Here is a 24,725-nt window from a genome sequence, read left to right on the forward strand (position 1 = left end):
GTGGGATCAGGCATGGTAGCCATTGAGCGCGCTGTGCCCCTTCCAGACCACATGTTGTATTAAATTAGCTGCTAATAAGGGGTTTATATTCTGCCCTAACTCAAACCAGGCTTCTGACTCTGGGTGGGAACACACAGACAGGAGTCTACTGTGCGTGCGTGCGTGCGTGTGACACTGCAAGTGTGCATGTGTTTAATACATGTGTTATGGCTGGCCACAGATCGGGAGAACATGTTGTCCACTGCATCATTTGCAGGGGATACATTGGAATTACATTGTCACATTCTCTATTTCCTAAGCTGGCGCACTGGTGTGTGTGTGTGTGCACCCAGCTGCTGAGGCCTCTGTACCCGCCCCTTATTTAACCCTCCATTAATCGCTTCAAATGATCTAGCATGGTGATCTCATCTCATCATATCGGTGTTTCTGTGTGTACATTTATTTACTCATAATCATGGCACGTTCAGTTCATAGCTGGCTGCTGAGATGGAGAGAACTATGTATGGGTGGTCCTCTGTAGCTCAACTGGTAGAGCACGGCGCTTATAACGCCAAGGTAGTGGGTTCGATCCCCGGGACCACCCATACACAAAAATGTATGCACGCATGACTGTAAGTCGCTTTGGATAAAAGCGTCTGCTAAATGGCATATTATTATTATTATAACTACAGTGTCATATCACACAGACATGTATACACCCTCTAGATTCAGTATGGTTTAGGGCTGGGAATTGCCAGGGACCTTACGATACAATATTATCATGATACTTAGATGCCGATACGATATGTATTGCAATTCTCAAGATGATATATATATTGCGATTCGATACTGCGATTTTATTGCGATTTGATGTTCCAAACATATTGCTCACCATACGACTGCTGCAGGGGGATAAGGGAGTCATGAGAAAACAAGTTTTGATCAGTCATGGAAATTAAATAGCTGAAAACAAATTTGGCTCACTATTAAAAAAGAAGATGGTGAGTTTTGGTGTAGGTACAGCTGACTAGCGGCCGCAAAAATAATATTGCGATATTGTAACAAATAATATCCCGATATGTAACTGTATTGATTTCCCCTCCCCCATCACTAGTATGGTTATCTACTGTGTCAATCATTTGATTAAGTTATTTTAGCAATCCACCATCATCACCAAAATCATTATGAGAAGCCCAATTGTGGCAGATTTAAGAGCTGCAAAAAATTATGCAAATAATGGTGTGGTTTAAGCCTGAAGCACAACACTCTCTGGTCCCTGTCCAGGAAGGTAAACACCACCAACCCTGATAATGTGTTTACTTAGAGAGTGATTCAGAATGAGCCCCCACACTACAACTCATTACACAGCCTGACCTTTCTAAAGAAATCACCTGAGGAATGCAGTTACACAGTGAATCCGAAACCAGCCCCTGGCCCTTACCAACTCGATTGGAGGGCCCTCCGTTGTCAAGTGTTGCTGACGAAACTCTGAGGGTGACTTCAAGACTGCCGAGGGGATCAAATAAACCAATCAACTTCGGGACACACTCGTGACTTGAATGATGCAATTCATGTTCCACATTTAAATAATAAAATGAGCATGAAATTCAAATGAGAAAATTCACCCTGTCGTTTTACAAGATATAAACCTCAGTAACAGTTACACATTTAATTTGGGAGGTATTTCCAATGTTACACGTGTCAAGTCTCGAAATCTGACAAACAAATACAGGTGGCAAAAAAAAAGTGAACTTGTGCAACTTAAAACAATTATGCAGTGCATTATGGCATACCCCTTTGCTCTGAAGCCGGCAGCATAGCGGACTATGTCGAAGTGGCTATTGGAGGGTCTAATTAGCCCTTACACCCTCCATTATTTTCACACCCTCAGCTTTGAGACACGCTCATATTGTAGAGGCACGCGTGAATGTGCAAATGGAGGGTCAAGGGTGATTTGGGATTCAGCCACAGCCTCAAGGCTAAGGGGCTGCTGGTGATATTACCGTTCTACACTCATTTTATAGAACTTTAATTTGAGTGCTTTGTAACTGCCACTAAATAATGGAGACAGCTAATTCCATTTCAGATACTGTAACATTTAATTATTTTATTCCACTCCGCCCGGGATAGTTAGAAGCTCACTGGCATGTATTTCTCCAACAGCACAGGCCCCCATTCTGAATTACGAGCTCCACAGTACCCAGGTATCAGTAGTCTTCCACCATATCTTGGTATTAGCGGAGATCTCCTGCACTCCCTTGTCAGCAGCGTTTGTGATAATGGGGGTAATGAGGCCCTTCTCGGTCGCCACAGCGATGGAGATGCTGATGGAGTCCAGCGCCTGGGGCCCCACCCCCGACCAGGTCACGTTGACCTCCGGCAGCTCCTAAAGGAAAAGGTCAGAGGTCAGGACAGATTCTGTCAGATGAGATTCAAGGAGGAGGAGAAGAGGACTGAGGGGAAGAGAGAGTGGAGGGATGGAAGAGGAAAAGGGACTCAAGGAAGATAGAGACTCAATAACAATCCATCCATGGCCTTCATAAGACAGGACAGAGTAATTTGGTATACCCTGTCCTATCCCCACGATTGATAAGATAAGAGATAAGATATGATAATGTTTCCACAGAAGTAAGGGTGGGTCAGGGTGAAAGGTGAATGGGCCAGTGTTACAGTAGATTCAGTGCTCTGACAAAAGGCAGGACCACAGGGCCTAACAAAGTGGTGAGACATGGTCTCATCTTCTATTCACCTCTGTCTCTGTTTCCATGGATACAGTCAGTCACACAAAGGAGCCACATTCATATTCAAAATGCACATTATGAAAATCAAGGCTTATCCTCTCCCCAAATTGTACTAGCCAAGGCACCCAGCTGAATCCCAGGGAGTTTGCTTGGTGATTACATTCCCAGTCTTCACACAGAGGGTAAGAGGAGAGGGGGGGGGGGGGAGACCCTACATAAGGAACTACAGGAGAACGCACGGAATAAGGCATTGTAATTTATCAAGAAAAGCCCCAGGTAAAACACAGAGAATGGAAAATCGACAGACATTTCCCTACTAAGATGAGACAAGGATGCCTTTTAACCTTCTCTCTCTTTCTTCGCCATGAATAATTTTGAAAATTAATTTTGAAAACCTGTTTGGTTAGAGATTAATACTCAGCCAATTTCCTCAGAATTCCCATCAAATGGGGGAAAGACAGGATATAATTAACTGGGAATTGGTGTCTATTTATAGGTTCCTCCATCAGCCAGACGATAGCAGGCTCTGTGCCTCAGCCTGCCACCAGACAGTCAGTTGGTGTTTGAACCACGGACGGTTGTAGAGGAATGGCTTCAGGGGATCTGTAACTGTGATGTGATGTGGCTTTGTTGCTCAGGAAACTGAAGCCGAATAACACTGGAAGCCTGTACGTATCCCTGATCCCAGTAGATAAATGAATACATACAGTGCCTAGAGAGTATACACTCCCAGATGTTTTGTGTGTGTGCATAATTTAATGCATTTACCTTCCAGGCTGTGAGGCAAAACTGTGACATTTGTGCAAAGGGTTGTATACTTTCTATGGGCACATACAGCTCTGGAAAAAATTAAGAGACCTGTGATAAGGTGGTGTTGAAGGAGTCAGGCGCAGGAGGGCAAATCACAGAAACAGGCTTTAATCCAAAAAATACAGGTTTACGCAGAAATGCGTCACACACACTCCAGGGCACAAAACAGGTGCACTGTAAAATACAAGGCACACGGGAAAATACTCCCGTCGATACAAAATACACAAGCTCCACTGAGCTTCACTAACCTCCACAACAAACAATCACCCACAAGGACAAGGGGGCAGAGGGAACACTTATACACTGACTAATTAGGGGAATAGAACCAGGTGTGTGTGATTGACAAGACAATTGTGAGGATGATTGGGGCGGCAGTGGTTAGTCCTCCGGTGACGACGAACACCGAAGCCTGCCCGAACAAGGAGGGGAGGCAGCCTCGGCCGAAGTCGTGACAGTACCCCACCCCCCGCGACACGCAGCTCCAGCAGCGCACCGACCCCGGCCTCAGGGACGCCCAGAAGGACGCGGATCAGGGCGAGCCGGATGGCGACGGTGGAAATCCCGCAACAGGGAGGGATCGAGGATATCCCTTAACGGGACCGAGCACCGTTCCTCCAGACCGTACCCCTCCCACTCCACAAGGTACTGAAGGCCCCCCACCCGACGCTTCGATTCCAGGTTGAAACGGACAGAGTATGCCGGGGCCCCTTCGATGTCAAGAGGAGGTGGAGGAACCTCCCGCACCTCAGACTCCTGGAGCGGACCAACCACCACCGGCCTGAGGAGAGACACATGAAACGAGGGGTTCATTCGGTAATCAGGGGGGGGTAACAACCTATTAGTAACCTCGTTGATTCTCCTCAGGACTTTGAATGGCCCCACAAACCGCGGGCTCAGCTTCCGGCAGGGCAGGCGGAGGGGCAGATTCTAGGTTGAGAGCCAGACCCGATCCCCTGGTATGAAAACCGGGGCCTCCCTGCGGTGACGGTCAGCGTTGGCCTTCTGACAACACACAGCGTGCTGGAGGTGAACGTGGGCAGCGTCCCACGTCTCCTCCGCGCGCCGAAACCAGTCATCCACCGCAGGAGCCTCGGTCTGGCTCTGGTGCCACAGTGCCAGAACCGGTTGGTAACCTAAAACACATTGGAATGGTGTTACGTTAGTAGAGGAGTGGCGGAGAGAGTTCTGGGCATATTCTGCCCATGGCAAGAACACCGACCACTCCCCCGGCCGGTCCTGGCAGTAGGACCGCAGGAACCTACCCACATCCTGATCTACTCGTTCCACCTGCCCATTACTCTCGGGGTGGAGCCCAGAGGTCAGGCTGACCGAGACCCCCAGACGTTCCATGAACGCCTTCCAAACCTTTGATGTGAACTGGGGACCTCGGTCGGACACTATATCCTCTGGCACTCCGTAGTGCCGGAAGACGTGAGTAAACAGGGCCTCCGCAGTCTGCAGGGCCGTGGGGAGACCGGGCAGAGGAAGGAGGCGGCAGGACTTGGAGAAGCGGTCCACAACGACCAGGATGGTGGTGTTACCTTGGGAGAGGGGAAGATCAGTCAGAAAATCAATACTAAGATGAGACCATGGTCGTAGTGGAACTGGTAAGGGTTGTAGCTTATCCGGTGGGAGGTGCCTAGGTGCCTTACTTTGGGCGCACACTGAGCAGGAGGAGACGTACACCCTCACGTCCTTAGCCAAGGTAGGCCACCAGTACTTTCCGGTCAAGCAGCGCACTGTACGGCCGATACCTGGGTGACCAGAGGAGGGTGACGTGTGTGCCCAGAAGATCAGACGATCACGGATAAGAGCAGGCACGTACCGCAGCCCAGCTGGACACTGCAGTGGAGATGGATCTGTGCGTAATGCCTGCTCTAAATCCGCGTCCATCACCCATACTACCGGCACCACAATGCAGGAGGCCGTGAGTATGGGGGTGTTGTCTCTGGGCCTTTCCTTTGTGTCATACAGCCGGGACAGTGCGTCTGCCTTCACGTTCTTCGTACCCGGAATGTATGACAATGTAAAATCAAACCTGGTGAAGAATAGGGCCCACCTGGCCTGGCGATGATTCAGCCTCCTCGCTGCCCGGATGTACTCCAGGTTACGGTGGTCCGTCCAGATGAGGAAAGGGTGTTTCGCCACTTCGAACCAATGCCTCCACACGGTCAAGGCTCGGACAACAGCCAACAGCTCCTGATCACCAACGTCGTAGTTCTGCTCCGTCGGGCTGAGCTTCTTAGAGAAGGCAGCACAGGGGCGGAGCTTGGGTGGCATGCCCGAGCGTTGGGACAGGACAGCGCCTATCCCTACCTCGGACGCATCCACCTCCACTACGAACGGTAGTGATGGATCGGGGTGGGCCAGTACCGGCGCTGAGGTGAACAGACCCCGCAGTCTCCTGAAGGCCAGGTCACCCTCAGCAGACCAGCGGAGCCGGGATGGCCCACCCTTCAACAGGGATGTAATGGGAGCTGCCACCTTGCCAAAGCCCTGGATAAACCTCCGATAGTAGTTGGCAAAGCCAAGGAAGCGCTGCACCTCCTTAACCGTGGTTGGAGTCGGCCAATTACGCACGGCTGAAATGCGATCTCCCTCCATCTCCACACCTGAGGAGGAAATGCGGTATCCAAGGAAGGAGACGGACTGCTGGAAAAACATACACTTCTCTGCCTTAGCATAAAGGTCATTTTCCAACAGTCGGGCCAGCACCTTGCGAACCAGGGACACATGCTCGGCGCGCGTAGCGGAATACACCAGGATGTCATCAATGTAGACCACTACACAGCGATCAAGCATGTCCCGAAACACCTCGTTCACAAGGACAAGGGGGCAGAGGGAACACTTATACACTGACTAATTACGGGAATAGAACCAGGTGTGTGTGATTGACAAGACAACTGTGATGATGATTGGGGCGGCAGTGGTTAGTACTCCGGTGACGACGAACGCCGAAGCCTGCCCAAACAAGGAGGGGAGGCAGCCTCGGCCGAAGTCGTGACAAGACCACTGCAAAATTATCAGTTTCTCTGGTTTTACTATTTATAGGTATGTGTTTGGGTAAAAATAACATTTTTGTTTTATTCTATAATCTACTGACAACATTTCTCCCAAATTCCAAATAAAAATATTGTCATTTAGAGCATTTATTTGCAGAAAATGACAACTGGTCAAAATAACAAAAAAGTTGCTGTGTTGTCAGACCTCGAATAATGCAAAGAAAATAAGTTCATGTTCATTTTTAAACAACACAATACTAATGTTTTAACTTAGGAACAGTTCAGAAATCAATATGTGGTGGAATAACCCTGATTTTCAATCACAGCTTTCATGCGTCTTGGCATGCTCTCCACCAGTCTTTCACATTGATGTTGGGTGACTTATGCCACTCAGCCACACAGTCAAGCAGCTCGGCTTTGTTTGATGGCTTGTGACCATCCATCTTCCTCTTGATCACATTCCAGAAGTGTTCAATGGTGTTCAGGTCTGGAGATTGGGCTGGCCATGACAGGGTCTTGATCTGGTGGTCCTCCATCCACACCTTGATTGACCTGGCTGTGTGGCATGGCGCATTGTCCTGCTGGAAAAACCAATCCTCAGAGTTGGGGAACAATGTCAGAGCAAAAGGAAGCAAGTTTTCTTCCAGGACAACCTTGTACGTGGCTTGATTCATACGTCCTTCACAAAGACAAATCTGCCCGATTCCAGCCTTGCTGAAGCACCCCCAGATCATCACCGATCCTCCACCAAATTTCACAGTGGGTGCGAGACACTGTGGCTTGTAGGCCTCTCCAGGTCTCCGTCTAACCATTAGACGACCAGGTATTGGGCAAAGCTCAAAATTGGACTCATCAGAGAAGATGACCTTACTCCAGTCCTCTACGGTCCAATCCTTATGGTCTTTTGCAAACTTCAGCCTGGCTCTTCTTTGCTTATCATTGATGAAGGGCTCTTTTTCTAGCTTTGCACGACTTCAGCCCTGCCCCTAGGAGCCTGTTTCAAACCATCCTCGCCGTGCACTTCACCCCAGCTGCCGTTTGCCATTCTTTTTTGTAGGTCACTTGATGTCATCCTACAGTTGTTGAGTGACATTCGAATGAGTTGGCGGTCATCCCGGTCAGTAGAGTGTCGTTTTCGCCCTCTGCCGATCTGTAGCTTTGTTGTCCCCAATGTCTGCTGCTTGACCTTGTTCTTATGAACCGCCGTCTTTGAAATTTTAAGGATGGAAGCAACCTGACGCTCACTGTATCCCTCTGCCAGTAAAGCCAGAATTGAACCCTTCTTTTCCTCACTCAAAACATTCCTTTTCAACTCTTTTGGCATGGTCAATAGTTCTTTTTTGATTAATATTACTTTTGAGGTAATTTTAGCACTGTTTTTGCCATCCAGCTGGTCCTATTGCAAGAGGATAGTGATGACCACAGTAGTGGTTTTTATACTTTTCCTCATTAAATAAGATTTGGTTCATGTGATCACCTAATCAGTACCTAATTCAGTAGAATGAGGTGTGTCTGTGTTGGAATTCAACAGACACTGTAATGGAATGGCTGTCATACATGTAGAGATGCTGATTTAAGAACAATTTGCTGTGGTCTCTTAATTTTTTCCAGAGCTGTATATCAAACATATCGTTTTTTGAAAATGAACATTGCTAGAAACTGGCAGGGTAGGCAATATTTCCTCTGAATGTAGCAGCAGCTGCCTTGATGATGAAATCATTGACAGACACTTTGATCTCCGCTGGAAAGAAAGGAGACAACACTTGACAAACACTACAGATCTATCATTCAAGTGCTGTTAGTCAGGCAATTTTGAGAGATTCTCTGGTACTTTTGCATACTTTTTAGCCTGTAGTTCTGAAAGTAGCACTCAAGCCAAAAGTGGTCCCTGAAAATTGCGTACTATGTCACATATGTGTAGATATGTGCACCACGTCATTGCTCTCTCTCTGCTGTGTCCACTGCGACCTCATTGGATAACACTGGACAGGCCTCTTGCTAGCCGTCACTCAAATGTGAGGGGCTGAAGCTCATTGGCTAGAACTCAAATTGCTAGGGAGCTGGCCCACGAGTGGAGAAATGTAGGAAAAATGACACAGCACCGCTTCAAGAATACAGTTGCTTTCAAACTTGGGATTTCATGGCTAATTGAGGTAAGACAGTAATTCTGCTCATATATTATGCATGTATGAACTACACATTGATACATCCAGCCCAAAGCAGGAGGTTTAAAAAAAATACTTTCTTATTCGCCAAAGCACCAGAGCAAAGTATCTCCATACCAACTGCTCCAAAGAGCATGGCAGATGACATCTGGTATGCAAGCTATAGGATGACGTACATTGTGAGAGAATCAGACATGCTAATTATGTGTGTTTAGAACCAAGAGAGGCCTTATACTGTTACTGTTGTTACTAGTGGAGTTTATTTTCCATTCTTCTCTCCTCCAGTTGAAGGGCAGTGTTATCAAACAGGGCAGGGGGGACTGGGTGAGGGGCAACTGGGTGGTAGAGAAAAGGTCAGGTTCTATATGAACAAATACCCTCCACTCCCCCACCCAGTACAATATAAACTCAACCACCAACCCACCCATACACTTTCTCTCACAACAATGTCCAGTTTAACAAACCAACACTTACTTTACTTTTTTTTTTGTCCCTATATTTGTAGTGTGGTTTTCATATAAGCCCTTTTGGGCTTCCAACCTCACTTGCACACCATGTTTACCAGTTTTTTATCTGTACTGTTTTGTCTATCACTTATTTTCTTTGGTGCGAATAAATAAAACCTAAAAAAACTAAAACCACTCCTTTAGAGAACACCCACAACTTTCTATTACTGTTCTAATAAAAATAAGCTTTCTCCTTCAACTTCCCTGACCTTCTGTCCTGCCTCTCCCGTCTCTCTAATTCTCTCGGTCCTCCATCTATCCTCCTTCTCTTTCTTTATCTCCTCTATACCTCTCCCTCTCTCTGCTCTCTCCATACAGTGCCCATGGTGTGGTGGCAGTGCCTGGCATGGCGTTAACACTGGGCTGTATAGGAGTGCCTATTAGCACAAAACGGTTATGAATGCTCTTAGTGGGATGACTAACGAGCTAACCGTGAAATCACTGTGCTTCTGAACAAAGAGAGCCAGGGAAAACAACCGGACGGAAAGAGAATCCCTCAACACACACACACAACCCTGCTGCTAATAGGACTGGAATGGCCAGTCTCTCTGTCTGTTTATTCTGCAGCACAGACACACAGGGCTGAAACAGGGCTGAAGAGCAGTATGTATGTTGATCAAATCAGGCTAAATCATATGTTAATTCTTTCATCCCAGGAAACGGAAATGTATTAAATTCAATGTCATCTTGAAGAGAATATAAATACAGTGGGGTTTAACTGTCAGGTTTATATTTAATGAGGAGACTTTGCATTGTGTTCATCTCTCATAGGGAATAATGAGCAGAACCAGGAGTTTCACCTGACCATGTAAACTGAGAAGTAACAACTTGGGACCTCACGTCACCCCTTCACATCTCCAGGGGTTTCTGGTTTCTGGACTGGCTCTGGTCCAAGTTTAAAAAACACCCTTGGGTGGTTGTTATGACATTCTTATGATGTTCCCACTCTCTCTTGTCTTGGAGAGTACATGTACCACCCTTCACTGAGAATAGCCATTCAGCAGAAGTAACATGGAACACATGTTGTGCAAAATGCTTTGGCTAATTTCATTGGTGGAGAGATGGGATGAGAGGTGAGACTGTGAGAGGAGCACAGGCAGGACAAAATGGGTTAGACACTGCCAGGCCTGCCTAATCACTTCACATCAGATCACAACACAACAAAAACCACCCCTCCTCTCTCCATATCTTATTCAGTTTCTCCATCTCCCTCCCCATGTTCTTCTCCCGTTCTCCCGTTCTGTACTGTGTTATATACAGTGCATTCGGAAAGAATTCATACCCCTTGACTTTTTCCTCATTTTGTTACATTACAGCCTTATTTCAAAAATTGATGAAATTGATTCCCCCCCCCCTCATCAATCTAATCTACACACAATACCACATAATGACAAAGCAAAAACATTTTTTTAGAAAATGTGGCAAATGTATAAAAGAAAACAGAAATATCACATTTACATACGTATCCCAAACCTTTACTCAGTAATTTGTTGAAGCACCTTTGGCAGCGATTACAGCCTCGAGTCTTCTTGGGTATGACGCAACTAGCTTGGCACACCTGCATTTGGGGAGTTTCTCCCACTCTTCTATGCAGAACCTCTCAAGCTACAGTGAGGGAAAAAGGTATTTGATCCCCTGCTGATTTTGTACGTTTGCCCAATGACAAAGAAATTATCAGTCTATAATCTTATTGGTAGGTTTATTTGAACAGTGAGAGACAGAATAACAACAAAAATGTCCAGAAGAATGCATGTCAAAAATTTTATAAATTGATTTGCATTTTAATGAGGGAAATAAGTATTTGATCCCCTCTCAATCAGAAAGGTTTCTGGCTCCCAGGTGTCTTTTATACAGGTAACGAGCTGAGATTAGGAGCACACTCTTAAAGGGAGTGCTCCTAATCTCAGTTTGTTACCTGTATAAAAGACACCTGGGAGCCAGAAGCAATCAATCAATCAGATTCCAAACTCTCCACCATGGCCAAGACCAAAGAGCTCCGCAAGGATGTCAGGGACAAGATTGTAGACCTACACAAGGCTGGAATGGGCTACAAGACCATCGCCAAGCAGCTTGGTGAGAAGGTGACAACAGTTGGTGCGATTATTCGCAAATGGAAGAAACAAAAGAACTGTCAATCTCCCTCAGCCTGGGGCTCCATGCAAGATCTCACCTCGTGGATTTGCAATGATCATGAGAACGGTGAGGAATCAGCCCAGAACTACACAGGAGGATCTTGTCAATGATCTCAAGGCAGCTGGGACAATAGTCACCAAGAAAACAATTGGTAACACACTATGCTGTGAAGGACTGAAATCCTGCAGCGCCTGTAAGGTCACCCCTGCTCAAGGAAGCACATATACAGGCCCGTCTGAAGTTTGCCAATGAACATCTGAATGATTCAGAGGAGAACTGGGTGAAAGTGTTGTGGTCAGATGAGACCAAAATCGAGCTCTTTGGCATCATCTCGCCGTGTTTGGAGGAGGAGGAATGCTGCCTATGACCCCAAGAACACCATCCCCACCGTCAAACATGGAGGTGGAAACATTATGCTTTGGGTGTGTTTTTCTGCTAAGGGGACAGGACAACTTCACCGCATCAAAGGGATGATGGACGGGACCATGTACTGTCAAATCTTGGGTCGTGGATGGGTATTCCAGCATGACAATGACCCAAAACACACGGCCAAAGCAACAAAGGAGTGGCTCAAGAAGAAGCACATTAAGGTCCTGGAGTGGCCTAGCCAGTCTCCAGACCTTAATCCCATAGAAAATCTGTGGAAGGAGCTGAAGGTTCGAGTTGCCAAACGTCAGCCTCAAAACCTTAATGACTTGGAGAAGATCTGCAAAGAGGAGTGGGACAAAATCCCTCCTGAGATGTGTGCAAACCTGGTGGCCAACTACAAGAAATGTCTGACCTCTGTGATTGCCAACAAGGGTTTTGCCACCAAGTACTAAGTCATGTTTTGCAGAGGTGTCAAATACTTATTTCCCTCATTAAAATGCAAATCAATTCATAACATTTTTGACATGCGTTTTCCTGGATTTTTTTGTTGTTATTCTGTCTCTCACTGTTCAAATAAACCTACCATTACAATTATAGACTGATCATGTCTTTGTCAGTGGGCAAACATACATAATCAATAGGGGATCAAATACTTTTTTTCCCTCACTGTATGTCAGGTTGGATGGGGAGCGTCGCTGCACAGCTATTTTCAGGTCTCTCCAGAGATGTTAGATCGAGTTCAAGTCCGGGCTCTGGCTGGGCCACTCAAGGACATTCAGATACTTGTCCCGAAGCCACTCCTGCGTTGTCTTGGCTGTGTGCTTAGGGTCGTTGTCCTGTTGGAAGGTGAACATTCACCCCAATCTGAGGCACTGAGTGCTCTGGAGCAGGTTTTATCAAGGATGTCTCTGTACTTTGCTCTGTTCATCTTTCCCTCCATCCTGACTAGTCTCCCAGTCCCTGCCGCTGAAAAACATCCCCACAGCATGATGCTGCCACCACCATGCTTCACCGTAGGGATGGTGACAGGTTTCCTCCAGACGTGATGCTTGGCATTCAGGCCAAATAGTTCAATCTTGGTTTCATCAGATCAGATAATCTTGTTTTTCATGGTCTGAGAGTCCTTTAGGTGCCTTTTTGGCAAACTCCAAGCGGGTTGTCATGTGCTTCCGTCTGGCCACTCTACCGTAAAGGCCTGATTGCTGGAGTGCTGCAGAGATGGTTGTCCTTCTGGAAGGTTCTTCCATCTCCACAGAGGAACTCTGGAGCTCTGTCAGAGTGCCCATCGGGTTCTTGGTCACCTCCCTGACCAAGACCCTTCTACCCTGATTGCTCAGTTTTGACCTCATGGCTCTGACATGCACTGTCAACTGTGGGACGATATATAGATAGGTGTGTGCCTTTCCAAAAATAAATTTTAGAATAAGGCTGTAATGTAACAAAATGTGGAAAAAGGGAAGGGGTCTGAATACTTTCCACATGAATTGTACATTGCGATATGCTGTACTACTATGAGCTAAATCCCACCCAGGTCTTATACAGTGCTCATATACCTATGAGTGTTCAGCTGGGTTGTATCGTGTAGTGCTACTACGTACTTGAACACAGCCAGCCTTCATCTTTAGCCAGCTTTGTGTTGTGCTGTGCCCTGTTATGTTGTGTTGTGTTCTGATGTGTTGTGTTGTGTTATGTAGTGTTCTGATGTGTTGTGTTGTGTTATGTAGTGTTCTGATGTGTTCTGTTATGTAGTGTTCTGATGTGTTGTGTTGTGTTCTGTTATGTAGTGTTCTGATGTGTTGTGTTCTGTTATGTTGTGTTGTGCTGTGGCCTCACCTTTGGCCATCTACTTGCGGAGCTGCATGACGGCGCCCAGGTCACAGTCAACGGTGGCGTAGGCATGGGGGATGGTGGTCTTGGACTGTGTTAGCCTCTGGGCAATGACACGCCACACATTGGAGGCCATGATCTCTGTGAATGTGCCCTAGGAAAAGAGAGGAGAGGAGAAAAGAGAAGACTGTCACTCGGTCACTGTGAAGATTTATGTTTCTGGATGACTTTATGACTCAGCTTCCATCAATGACTCCATTCTGGACAAATTAACTTTCACCTGAAATGTATCCCCCCCTGTAACCTATTACAGGTTACAGACACTCATCTGAAGTTAGAGATTTCCCTCTGAAGCTATAGGACTCTCGATGCTATTGAAAAGCTTGTTACAAAAGATGGATTGATTGATTGTGATCGATGTTGTTGAACAAAAAATAGGACCAACTCAGAGGTGGTCATTTATTGCGACCAGTCGATGTAATGTCTTGGAAATACAATTAGCATGAAACATATTGACATGCAAGGTTCTTTACTAGATACTAAAAACCCAATAAACTCCAATATGGCAAACAAGACAAGGAGGAATCCTGTGCCATTTTTGTAAACATTACTGAAATAACCATTGTGACTAAATCCAGCATGTAATTTCCTAATTTCCTGTGTAAATCTTTCCTGCTGTAACCCCTTCTGCAGTAATGCTACATTTAGTACTCAGCAAAGTCATAAAAATAAACAGGATCTTTCCATCCCCATTACAGTGAGAAAGAGGCAGGGATGGAAAGCAGGCTGGGCGCCTGACCATGGCCAACCCCAACCAGTCTGGGTCGTCTTTATGAGGCTGCTGCTTGGAGTGTTTGGACAGGCCTGGCTCTTAGCTTGGCCAGGGTCTGGGCTCTGAGTACAGGAGGAGCCTTCTATCCACCTCACAATACAGAATTGTCCAATAAACACTAGCCTACTCTAAACAAAGGCATTCAATCAGGCTTAACAAAACAAAGCTATCAAATAAAAGTACAAATATGTTCAATAACAAAACTAAAGCAAAAGTCGAGGTGCCGTTATTCGGCAGTTATAGACTGACAGGCCAGAGAAACCTATGTGTATGTGAGTCATCATACCACAGTATCCTATTCCCTCACATCATCAGATTATTGAAAACAAATTCCCCCATCACCTTACAACTTAGAAATATGTTAAAGTGTTATCTTATCACTGGAGGTGGGCTTATTCTGACTTATCAAGAGACCCAGGAGCCTCCCTCCCGCCTCCTCACCCGCCGTCTGTCAAAGGAAACCGAGGTGATACTGATGTCTCATTTGGAGTCCCAGCAGTCACTGAGCTGCAAGGGCATTTTTATAGAGAGAGCGAGATAAACCTGAGGAAACCAAAGCCGATCGTCTCTCTATCCGTCTCCTCTATGTTTTTAACAGGCATGTTGAGACAGTGCCTGTGTTGGAGGTTACTGGTGCTCTCGTCTACATACGGTTACTCCCTCGCTAAGCCGGGAGGGAGGGATGGCTATCAACACCAATGTTATGCACGGCTTACAGACGTCATACACATATCAAACCAAAGGGCTTCATCAATCAACCAGTCAATCAATAAATACATTTTTACATGGTGTCCTGTTAACACTGTGACCTTGGTGCCAGAACATAGAAAATGCTGTCAACAGCACGCATTCCAAAATACAGTGAGGTTAGAGGAGTTGGTCAGGACACTGTCAGAGGTCCATGTCTTCAGCTCTCTACACTGTCTCCACTGACCAGATGATTAGGTCTGGATGCCCCCTGCACAGCCCCAAGCCCTAGGTCTCTGTCTGTCGGTCTATCTGATGGCTAGGTCTCTCTGTGCGTGAGGAGTAAGGCGATAGGCCTTCATGCTCACTTTGCATTGGAGCATGGGGGCTGTGAGTAAACTCTCCATTGTGCAAACAACGATAAGGATCTGTTTCATAGCAAACCTATCACAACACATATGGCTTAGGGGGACTCAGGGGGACTATTAAGACACTGCTAATATCTTCTAAGACCAATTATTTATAAACTCTGGAGCAGAATGGCACTACAGTGTTTGTTTGTATCTGAAGTCTAGTTGTTTGTGTTTGGTTAATTACCTAGTATTTCTTCCAAACCCAGCTGGAATACAAAATAACTGTGTCCACTCACCAATCTCACTGACCGGCACTAAAATGCTTATTACTACCAGTACATGGGAAGAGGTGCCAAAACAGGAATAAACAGGAGGAAATTAAGGACATGAAAGCCACAAATCACGGCATTTAAATACCGATAGGCACAGTGGAAAATATTTGAACTTTCTGAATGAGGGACTTATCAATCTGCTGTTCCTCCCCCACAGGACATTATACAAATGTTACATAAGGCTAGACGAGGCTCCAACACTTACAGACAAATTAGTAATGTGAAGTCAGGAGTCAATCAATCAACGTGAACCTTCTATGTGAATCTGTGACAACGTGGCCTCAATTCAACCAATCATAGATTTACATTTAAGTCATTTAGCAGACGCTCTTATCCAGAGCGACTTACATCAGCAATTAGGGTTAAATGCCTTGCTTAAGGGCACATCGACAGATTTTTCACCTAGTCGGCTCGGGGTTTAGAACCAGCGACCTTTCGGTTACTGGCACAACGCTCTTACCCACTAAGCTACCTGCCGCCCCATAGATCTTGATAAATTGTGGGTAATGCCCATCATCTTCAGTGAATTGCAGCACTGAGAGAAGGCAAGGTAGAGTGTGTGTGTGTGTATAGGGTAGGGAGGGTAGGAGCCCATAGTGAGTCATACTAACCTTGAGGTGGTCCCTGTCTCCCTTTATCTCCTCGCAAACCAGTGAGCCTTGAAGAGTCAAACCCACTCGTCTCTAACCCTGGCCCTGACATGCTCTTCCAACATCATGATGTTTTCCACTGTGTTGAGGTGCACGGCAGTCATGCACTTTCTTAGAGGACTTTTGCCCATCCAAAATCAAGCCCTAGGCCCATGAGCACTTTGTGTAGATCTCAATTTGGAAATGTGAGTGTTTAGTGCTAGGGCAGTTTGCTGTGTTTGTACTTACCGGTGCTCCAGGCTTGCCAGGTATGGATTGAGGTGGGTACATGGGCCTGCTGCCTGGGGGGAGCGGGGCAGCTGCTACGGTGGCCACTGGACTGGGGACAACCGTTGCTGGGGCTACCGTAACTGGAGCTGCCTTGGAATCAGGGAACTTTTTCAGGAGATTCAGAGCATCTCTGTAAAGGAAAAGAATGGCACAAGGTTGTTGAGAATAGACTTAACAAACGAGGCAAAAGGGAAAAAAGACACACATTCACCACCACATGTACCTATTACACAGATCAATACAAAGCAAGTATAATTTGAACAAGACCAAAGTAATGTAGGCTATGAGTACAGTGTGACTCAGGGAGGGTGGATCTGAGAACAGGGCTTTGAAAAGACGGAACGCTGGGCCACTCCTCTGAAACCCTGACAGTCCCAACATCCATATGCGCAAACAAACTCATAATGGAAATAAAAACTGCCCTCACTATGCTCTCACACACCTGTATGCAGTATGACAGTAGATACAGAAACACCAGTGTGTAGCTAGGTAGCTAGGCACTAAGCAGCCATTTAACTGTGTTGTGTTATTGAATGTCTAAGGAAAGCATACATGATGTACTTTCAATCCCAGCGTAAACATCCTGGCCTTCCCTGAGTGACTGGGCCTATTGATATGGACCGTGCTTGGCTTTGGGGGAGAAAAACACTAATCTCTAAATGTATCTCAACCGGAGTCAAGAGCAAGAGCGGTAACTCTCGGTTATTAAATACTCCTAGGACCAGCACAGGGACGGACGTGAGAAGAGAAGCGCTCACCAATCATAAACAAAAACCTCCCCACAATGGGAGGCCAGGATCGGGTGTCAGATGCATTCACTCTCTCATCGGACAAACAGAGCATGCATATCACATGTGTACACTGGGCAGGCTGAACAAGTCAGGAGATGCAGGTAAATAAAAGGCCAACAAAACAAATGAGCAACGAATGACGTCAACTACACCCACATATCGCTCTCCAAATTATTATCTTCATCAATCCAATGACCAATCACAACCGCTGAGGGAAAACAAAACAAAACCTGACTCTGATTATCATTAGTTTCATCAAGAGTTCCTGAAGCATAATTAATGTGATTTGTCAGAAAGGCACCTGGCATGGAGGTTCAAAGTCGGCAGCCATCTTTGATGTGGGCTGAATTATCTGCTTATCAAACAGATGGGAGCAGTAAATTGCCTCAAGGTAAACGCCTCGCCCTCTCTCTAGCCCAGAGCATAGGCTGATATGAGGATCAGAACTTTCCCCAAGACAGAAATATTAATAACTGCTTTATCGTTAGTGATGATAGCTAGGACACATTGCTGTACATTGCTTCCGCTTCACACTGAATACACTTTTCCCACAGCTTACTTGATTGGCAGCTGCAATCTACAGTAAGTGTTAATACATTGCTGTATGTGTTAAAATCAATTAAGGGAACTAGTAAGTGGCTAACGGTTGATAAAAGGGTAATTCGGCTGAAAATGTGATTGACACACAAAATCTTACATGGCATGGTCTCCCCAGTATCTGAATGGCTATTTTACTTTAGTTAGGGATTCTCATTTGTTTGCCATGAGAGGCAGTGCCACGGACTTTGTGCCATGTCGTTTTAAGAGTTGTACTGGTCAGAATATGTTTTTTAAAATCCAGAATATCACATTGTATGATTTTTAAGTAATTAATTTGCATTTTATTGCATGACACAAGTATTTGATCACCTACCAACCAGTAAGAAGGATCTGGAGAAGGTCTGTATGGAGGAGTGGGCCAAAATCCCTGCTGCAGTGTGTGCAAACCTGGTCAAGACCTACAGGAAACTTATGATCTCTGTAATTGCAAACAAAGGTTTTTGTACCAAATATTAAGTTCTGCTTTTCTGACATATCAAATACTTATGTCATGCAATAAAATGCAAATTAATTACTTAAAGATCATACAATGTGATTTTCTGGATTTTTGTTGAAGTGTACCTATGATAAAAATTACAGACCTCTACATGCTTTGTAAGTAGGAAAACCTGCAAAATCGGCAGTGTATCAAATACTTGTTCTCCCCACTGTATATATACATACACACACTCTACCGTTCAAAAGTTTGGGATCACTTAGAAATGTCCATGTTTTCGAAAGAAAAGCAATTGTTTTGTCCAATAAAATAACATCAAATTGATCAGCAATACAGTGTAGACATTGTTAATGTTGTAAATGGATATTGTAGCTGGAACCTGAAGATTTTTTATGGAATATCTACATAGGCCCATTATCAGCAACCATCAGTCCTGTGTTCCAATGGCACGTTGTGTTTGCTAATCCAAGTTTATCATTTTAAAAAGGCTAATTGATCACTAGAAAACCCTTTTGCAATTATGTTAGCACAGCTGAAAGAAGCAATGATCATTAGAAAACCCTTTTGCAATTATCTTAGCACAGCTGAAAGAAGCAACAAAACGGGCCTTCTTGAGGCTAGTTGAGTATCTGGAGCATCAGCAATTGTGGGTTCGATTACAGGCTCAAAATGGCCAGAAACAAATAACTTTCTTCTGAAACGTGTCAGTCTATTCTTGTTCTGAGAAATGAAGGCTATTCCATGCGAGAAATTGCCAAGAAACTGAAGATCTCATATAACGCTCTGTACTACTCCCTTCACAGAACAGCGCAAACTGGCTCTAATCAGAATAGAAAGAGGAGTGGGAGACCCCGTGCACAACTGAGCAAGAGGACAAATACATTAGAGTGTCTAGAAACAGGCGCCTCACAGGTCCTCAACTGGCAGCTTCATTAAATAGTACCCGCAAAACACCAGTCTCAACGTCAACAGTGAAGAGGCGACTCCGGGATGCTGAACTTCTAGGCAGAGTTGCAAAGAAAAAACCAATAAAAAGAAAAGATTAAGATGTGCAGTCTGAGATATGGCTTTTTCTTCATATTATGGCAAGAACAACTCAAATAAGCAAAGAGAAATGACAGTCCATCATTACTTTAAGAAATGAAGGTCAGTCAATACGGAAAATCTCAAGAACTTTGAAAGTTTCTTCAAGTGCAGTCGCAAAAACCATCAAGTGCTATGATGAAACTGGCTCTCATGAGGACCGCCACAGGAAAGGAAGACCCAGAGTTACCTCTGCTGCAGAGAATAAGTTCATTAGAGTTAACTGCACCTCAGATTCCATGCCAAATAAACGCATCACAGAGTTCAAGTAACAAACCCATCTCAACATCAACTGTTCAGAGGAGACTGCGTGACTCAGGCTTTCATGGTTGAATTGCTGCAAAGAAAACAATACTAAAGGACACCAATAAGAAGAAGATACCTGCTTGGGCCAAGAAACATGAGCAATGGACATTACATTTACATTTACATTTTAGTCATTTAGCAGACGCTCTTATCCAGAGCGACTTACAGTTAGTGAATACATTTTTTTTACTGGCCCCCCGTGGGAATCAAACCCACAACCCTGGCGTTGCAAACGCTATGCTCTATCAACTGAGCTACATCCCTGCCGGCCATTCCCTCCCCTACCCTGGACGACGCTGGGCCAATTGTGCGCCGCCCATGAGTCTCCCGGTCGCGGCCGGCTGCATTAGACACGGTGGAAATCTGTCCTTTGGTCTGATGAGTCCAAATTTGAGATTTTTGGTTCCAATCGCCGTGTCTTTGTGAGACGCAGAGTAGGTGAACAGATGATCTCCGCATATGTGGTTCCCACCGTGAAGCATGGAGGAGGGGGTGTGATGGTGCTTTGCTGGTGACACGGTCTGTGATTGATTTTGAATTCAAGGCACACTTAACCAGCATGGCTACCACAGCATTCTGCAGCGATACACCATCCCATCTGGTTTGCGTTTAGTGGGACTATCATTTGTTTTTCAACAGGACAATGACCCAAAACACACCTCCAGGCTGTGTAAGGGCTATTTGACCAAAGAGAGTGATGGAGTGCTGCATCAGATGACCGGGCCTCCACAATCACCCGACCTCAACCCAATTGAGATGGTTTGGGATGATTTGGACCGCACAGTGAAGAAAAAGCAGCCAACAAGTGCTCAGCATATGTGGGAACTCCTACAAGACTGTTGGAAAAGCATTCCTCATGAAGCTGGTTGAGAGAATGCCAATAGTGTGCAAAGCTGTCATCAAGGGAAAGGGTGGCTACTTTGAAGAATCTAAAATCTAAAACATATTTTGATTTGTTTAACCCTTTTTTGGTTACTACATGATTCCATATGTGTTATTTAATAGTTTTGATGTCTTCACTATTATTCTACAATGTAGAAAATTGTAAAAATAAAGAAAAACCCTTGAATGAGTAGGTGTGTCCAAACTGTTAACTGGTACTGTATATATAAATAAAAGTATGTGGACACCCCTTCAAATGAGTGGATTTGGCTATTTCAGCCACAACCATTGCTGACAGGTGTATAAAATCGAGCACACAGCCACGCAATCTCCATAGACAAACATTGGCAGTAGAATGGCCTTACTGAAGAGCTCAGTGACTTTCAACGTGGCACTGTCATAGGATGACACCTTTCCAACAAGTCAGTTCGTCAAATTTCTGCCCTGTTAGAGCTGCCCCGGTCAACTGTAAGTGCTGTTATTGTGAAGTGGAAATGTCTAGGAGCAACAACGGCTCAGCCGCGAAGTGGTAGGCCACACAAGCTCACAGAATGGGACCACCGAGTGCTGAAGCGCGTGGTGCGTAAAAATCCTCAGTCCTCGGTTGCAACACTCACTACCGAGTTCCAAACTACATCTGGAAGCAACGTTAGCACAATAACTGTTCGTCGGGAGCTTCATGAAATGCGTTTCAATGGCAAGCAGTCGCACAAAAGCCTAAGATCACCATGCACAATGGCAAGCTTCGGCTGGAGTGGTGTAAAGCTCGCCACCATTGGACTCTGGAGCAGTGGAAACGCGTTCTCTGGAGTGATGAATCACTCTACACCATCTGGCAGTCCGATGGACGAATCTGGGTTTTGTGGATGCCAGGAGAACGCTACCTGCCAAAATGCATAGTGCCAACTGTAAAGTTTGGTGGAGGAAGAATAATGGTCTGGCACTGTTTTTCATGGATCGGGCTAGGCCCCTTAGTTCCAGTGAAGGGAAAGGCAGCTATAGCTCTAAACAGTACTTCACAGCTGAGCTGATGTTGCTCCTAGACGTTTCCACTTCACAATAACAGCACTTACAGTTGACTGGGAATGGAAGCTTGTTGTGTGCAACAGGGTGTGGCAATTGAATGCAAGCTTCCCAAAAATAAGAATCTAGCCTGTCTATCTAATGTGGCTTCAGAAAGTATTCACACCCCTTGACTTTTTCCACATTGTGTTGTCTTACAAAGTGGGATTAAACTTGATTGTCAATTATGTACACAAAATACTTTAATGTCAAAGTGGAACAAAAATTCGAACATTTGTAAAAATAATAAACAAATAAAACACTAATATATCTTCATTAGATAAGTATTCAACATCACCAATACAAGTCTCAAAGAGCCTTCCACAGCGGGATTGTGCAACATTTGCCCATTATTCTTTTCAAAATTCTTCAAGCTCAGTCAATTTGGTTGTTGATCATTGCTAGACAACCATTTTCAGGTCTTGGCATAGATTTTCAAGCAGATTTAAGTCAAAACTGTAACACGACCACTCAGGAACATTCACTGTCTGCTTGGTAACTCCAGTGTAGATTTGGCCTTGTGTTTTAGGTTATTGTCCTGCTGAAACTTGAATTCATTTCCCAGTGTCTGGTGGAAAGCAGACTGAATCAGGTTTTCCTCTAGGATTGCCTGTGCTTAGCTGTATTCATTTATTTTTATCAACAAAAAAAAACATCCTAATCAAGCAAACCCATAACATGATGCAGCCACAACCATGCTTGAAAATATGAAGAGCCGTACTCAGCGAGATATGTTGGATTGGCCCCAAACATAACACTTTGTATTCAGGACATCAAGTCAATTTCTTTGAATTTTTTTGCTGTATTACTTTAGTGCCTTGTTGCAGGATGCATATTTCGGAATACAGTGGGGAGAACAAGTATTTGATATACTGCCGATTTTGCAGGTTTTCCTACTTACAAAGCATGTAGAGGTCTGTAATTTGTATCATAGGTACACTTCAACTGTGAGAGACAGAATCTAAAACAAAAATCCAGAAAATCACATTGTATGATTTTTATGTAATTCATTTGCATTTTATTGCATAACATAAGTATTTAATACAGTGGGGGAAAAAATTATTTAGTCAGCCACCAATTGTGCAAGTTCTCCCACTTAAAAAGATGAGAGAGGCCTGTAATTTTCATCATAGGTACACGTCAACTATGACAGACAAATTGAGAAAAAATAATCCAGAAAATCACATTGTAGGATTTTTAATGAATTTATTTGCAAATGATGGTGGAAAATAAGTATTTGGTCACCTACAAACAAGCAAGATTTCTGGCTCTCACAGACCTGTAACTTCTTCTTTAACAGGCTCCTCTGTCCTCCACTCGTTACCTGTATTAATGGCACCTGTTTGAACTTGTTATCAGTATAAAAGACACCTGTCCACAACCTCAAACAGTCACACTCCAAACTCCACTATGGCCAAGACCAAAGAGCTGTCAAAGGACACCAGAAACAAAATTGAAATTGTAGACCTGCACCAGGCTGGGAAGACTGAATCTGCAATAGGTAAGCAGCTTGGTTTGAAGAAATCAACTGTGGGAGCAATTATTAGGAAATGGAAGACATACAAGAACACTGATAATCTCCCTCGATCTGGAGCTCCACGCAAGATCTCACCCCGTGGGGTCAAAATGATCACAAGAATGGTGAGCAAAAATCCCAGAACCACACGGGGGGTACCTAGTGAATGACCTGCAGAGAGCTGGGACCAAAGTAACAAAGCCTACCATCAGTAACACACTACGCCGCCAGGGACTCAAATCCTGCAGTGCCAGACGTGTCCCCCTGCTTAAGCCAGTACATGGCCAGGCCCGTCTCAAGTTTGCTAGAGTGCATTTGGATGATCCAGAAGAGGATTGGGAGAATGTCATATGGTCAGATGAAACCAAAATATAACTTTTTGGTAAAAACTCAACTTGTCGTGTATGGAGGACAAAGAATGCTGAGTTGCATCCAAAGAACACCATACCTACTGTGAAGCATAGGGGTGGAAACATCATGCTTTGGGGCTGTTTTTCTGCAAAGGGACCAGGACGACTGATCCGTGTAAAGGAAAGAATGAATGGGGCCATGTATCGTGAGATTTTGAGTGAAAACCTCCTTCCATCAGCAAGGGCATTGAAGATGAAACGTGGCTGGGTCTTTCAGCATGACAATGATCCCAAACACACCGCCCGGGCAACGAAGGAGTGGCTTCGTAAGAAGCATTTCAAGGTCCTGGAGTGGCCTAGCCAGTCTCCAGATCTCAACCCCATAGAAAATCTTTGGAGGGAGTTGAAAGTCTGTGTTGCCCAGCGACAGCCCCAAAACATCACTGCTCTAGAGGAGATCTGCATGGAGGAATGGGCCAAAATACCAGCAACAGTGTGTGAAAACCTTGTGAAGACTTACAGAAAACGTTTGACCTGTGTCATTGCCAACAAAGGGTATATAACAAAGTATTGAGAAACTTTTGTTATTGACCAAATACTTATTTTCCACCATAATTTGCAAATAAAATCACAAAAAATCCTACAATGTGATTTTCTGGATTTCTTTTTCTCATTTTGTCTGTCATAGTTGACGTGTACCTATGATGAAAATTACAGGCCTCTCTCATCTTTTTAAGTGGGAGAACTTGCACAATTGGTGGCTGACTAAATACTTTTTTTCCCCATCAGAAAAGCAGAACTTAATATTTGGTACAGAAACCTTTTTTGCAATTACAGAGATCATACATTTCCTGTAGGTCTTGACCAGGTTTGCACACACTGCAGCAGGGATTTTGGCCCACTCCTCCATACAGACCTTCTCCAGATCCTTCAGGTTTCGGGGCTGTCGCTGGGCAATACAGACTTTCAGCTCTCTCCAAATATTTTCTATTGGGTTCAGGTCTGGAGACTGGCTAGGCCACTCCAGGACCTTGAGATGCTTC

General features: G+C 45.0%; 1 pseudogene; it reads right to left on the reverse strand.

Moving 5' to 3' along the window:
- LOC121531220 overlaps positions 1 to 24,725 on the reverse strand; it is an 84,613-nt pseudogene that overhangs the window by 4,494 nt on the left and 55,394 nt on the right.

This window comes from Coregonus clupeaformis, chromosome 19 (assembly GCF_020615455.1).
Source record: "Coregonus clupeaformis isolate EN_2021a chromosome 19, ASM2061545v1, whole genome shotgun sequence".
Lineage (NCBI taxonomy): Eukaryota > Metazoa > Chordata > Actinopteri > Salmoniformes > Salmonidae > Coregonus > Coregonus clupeaformis.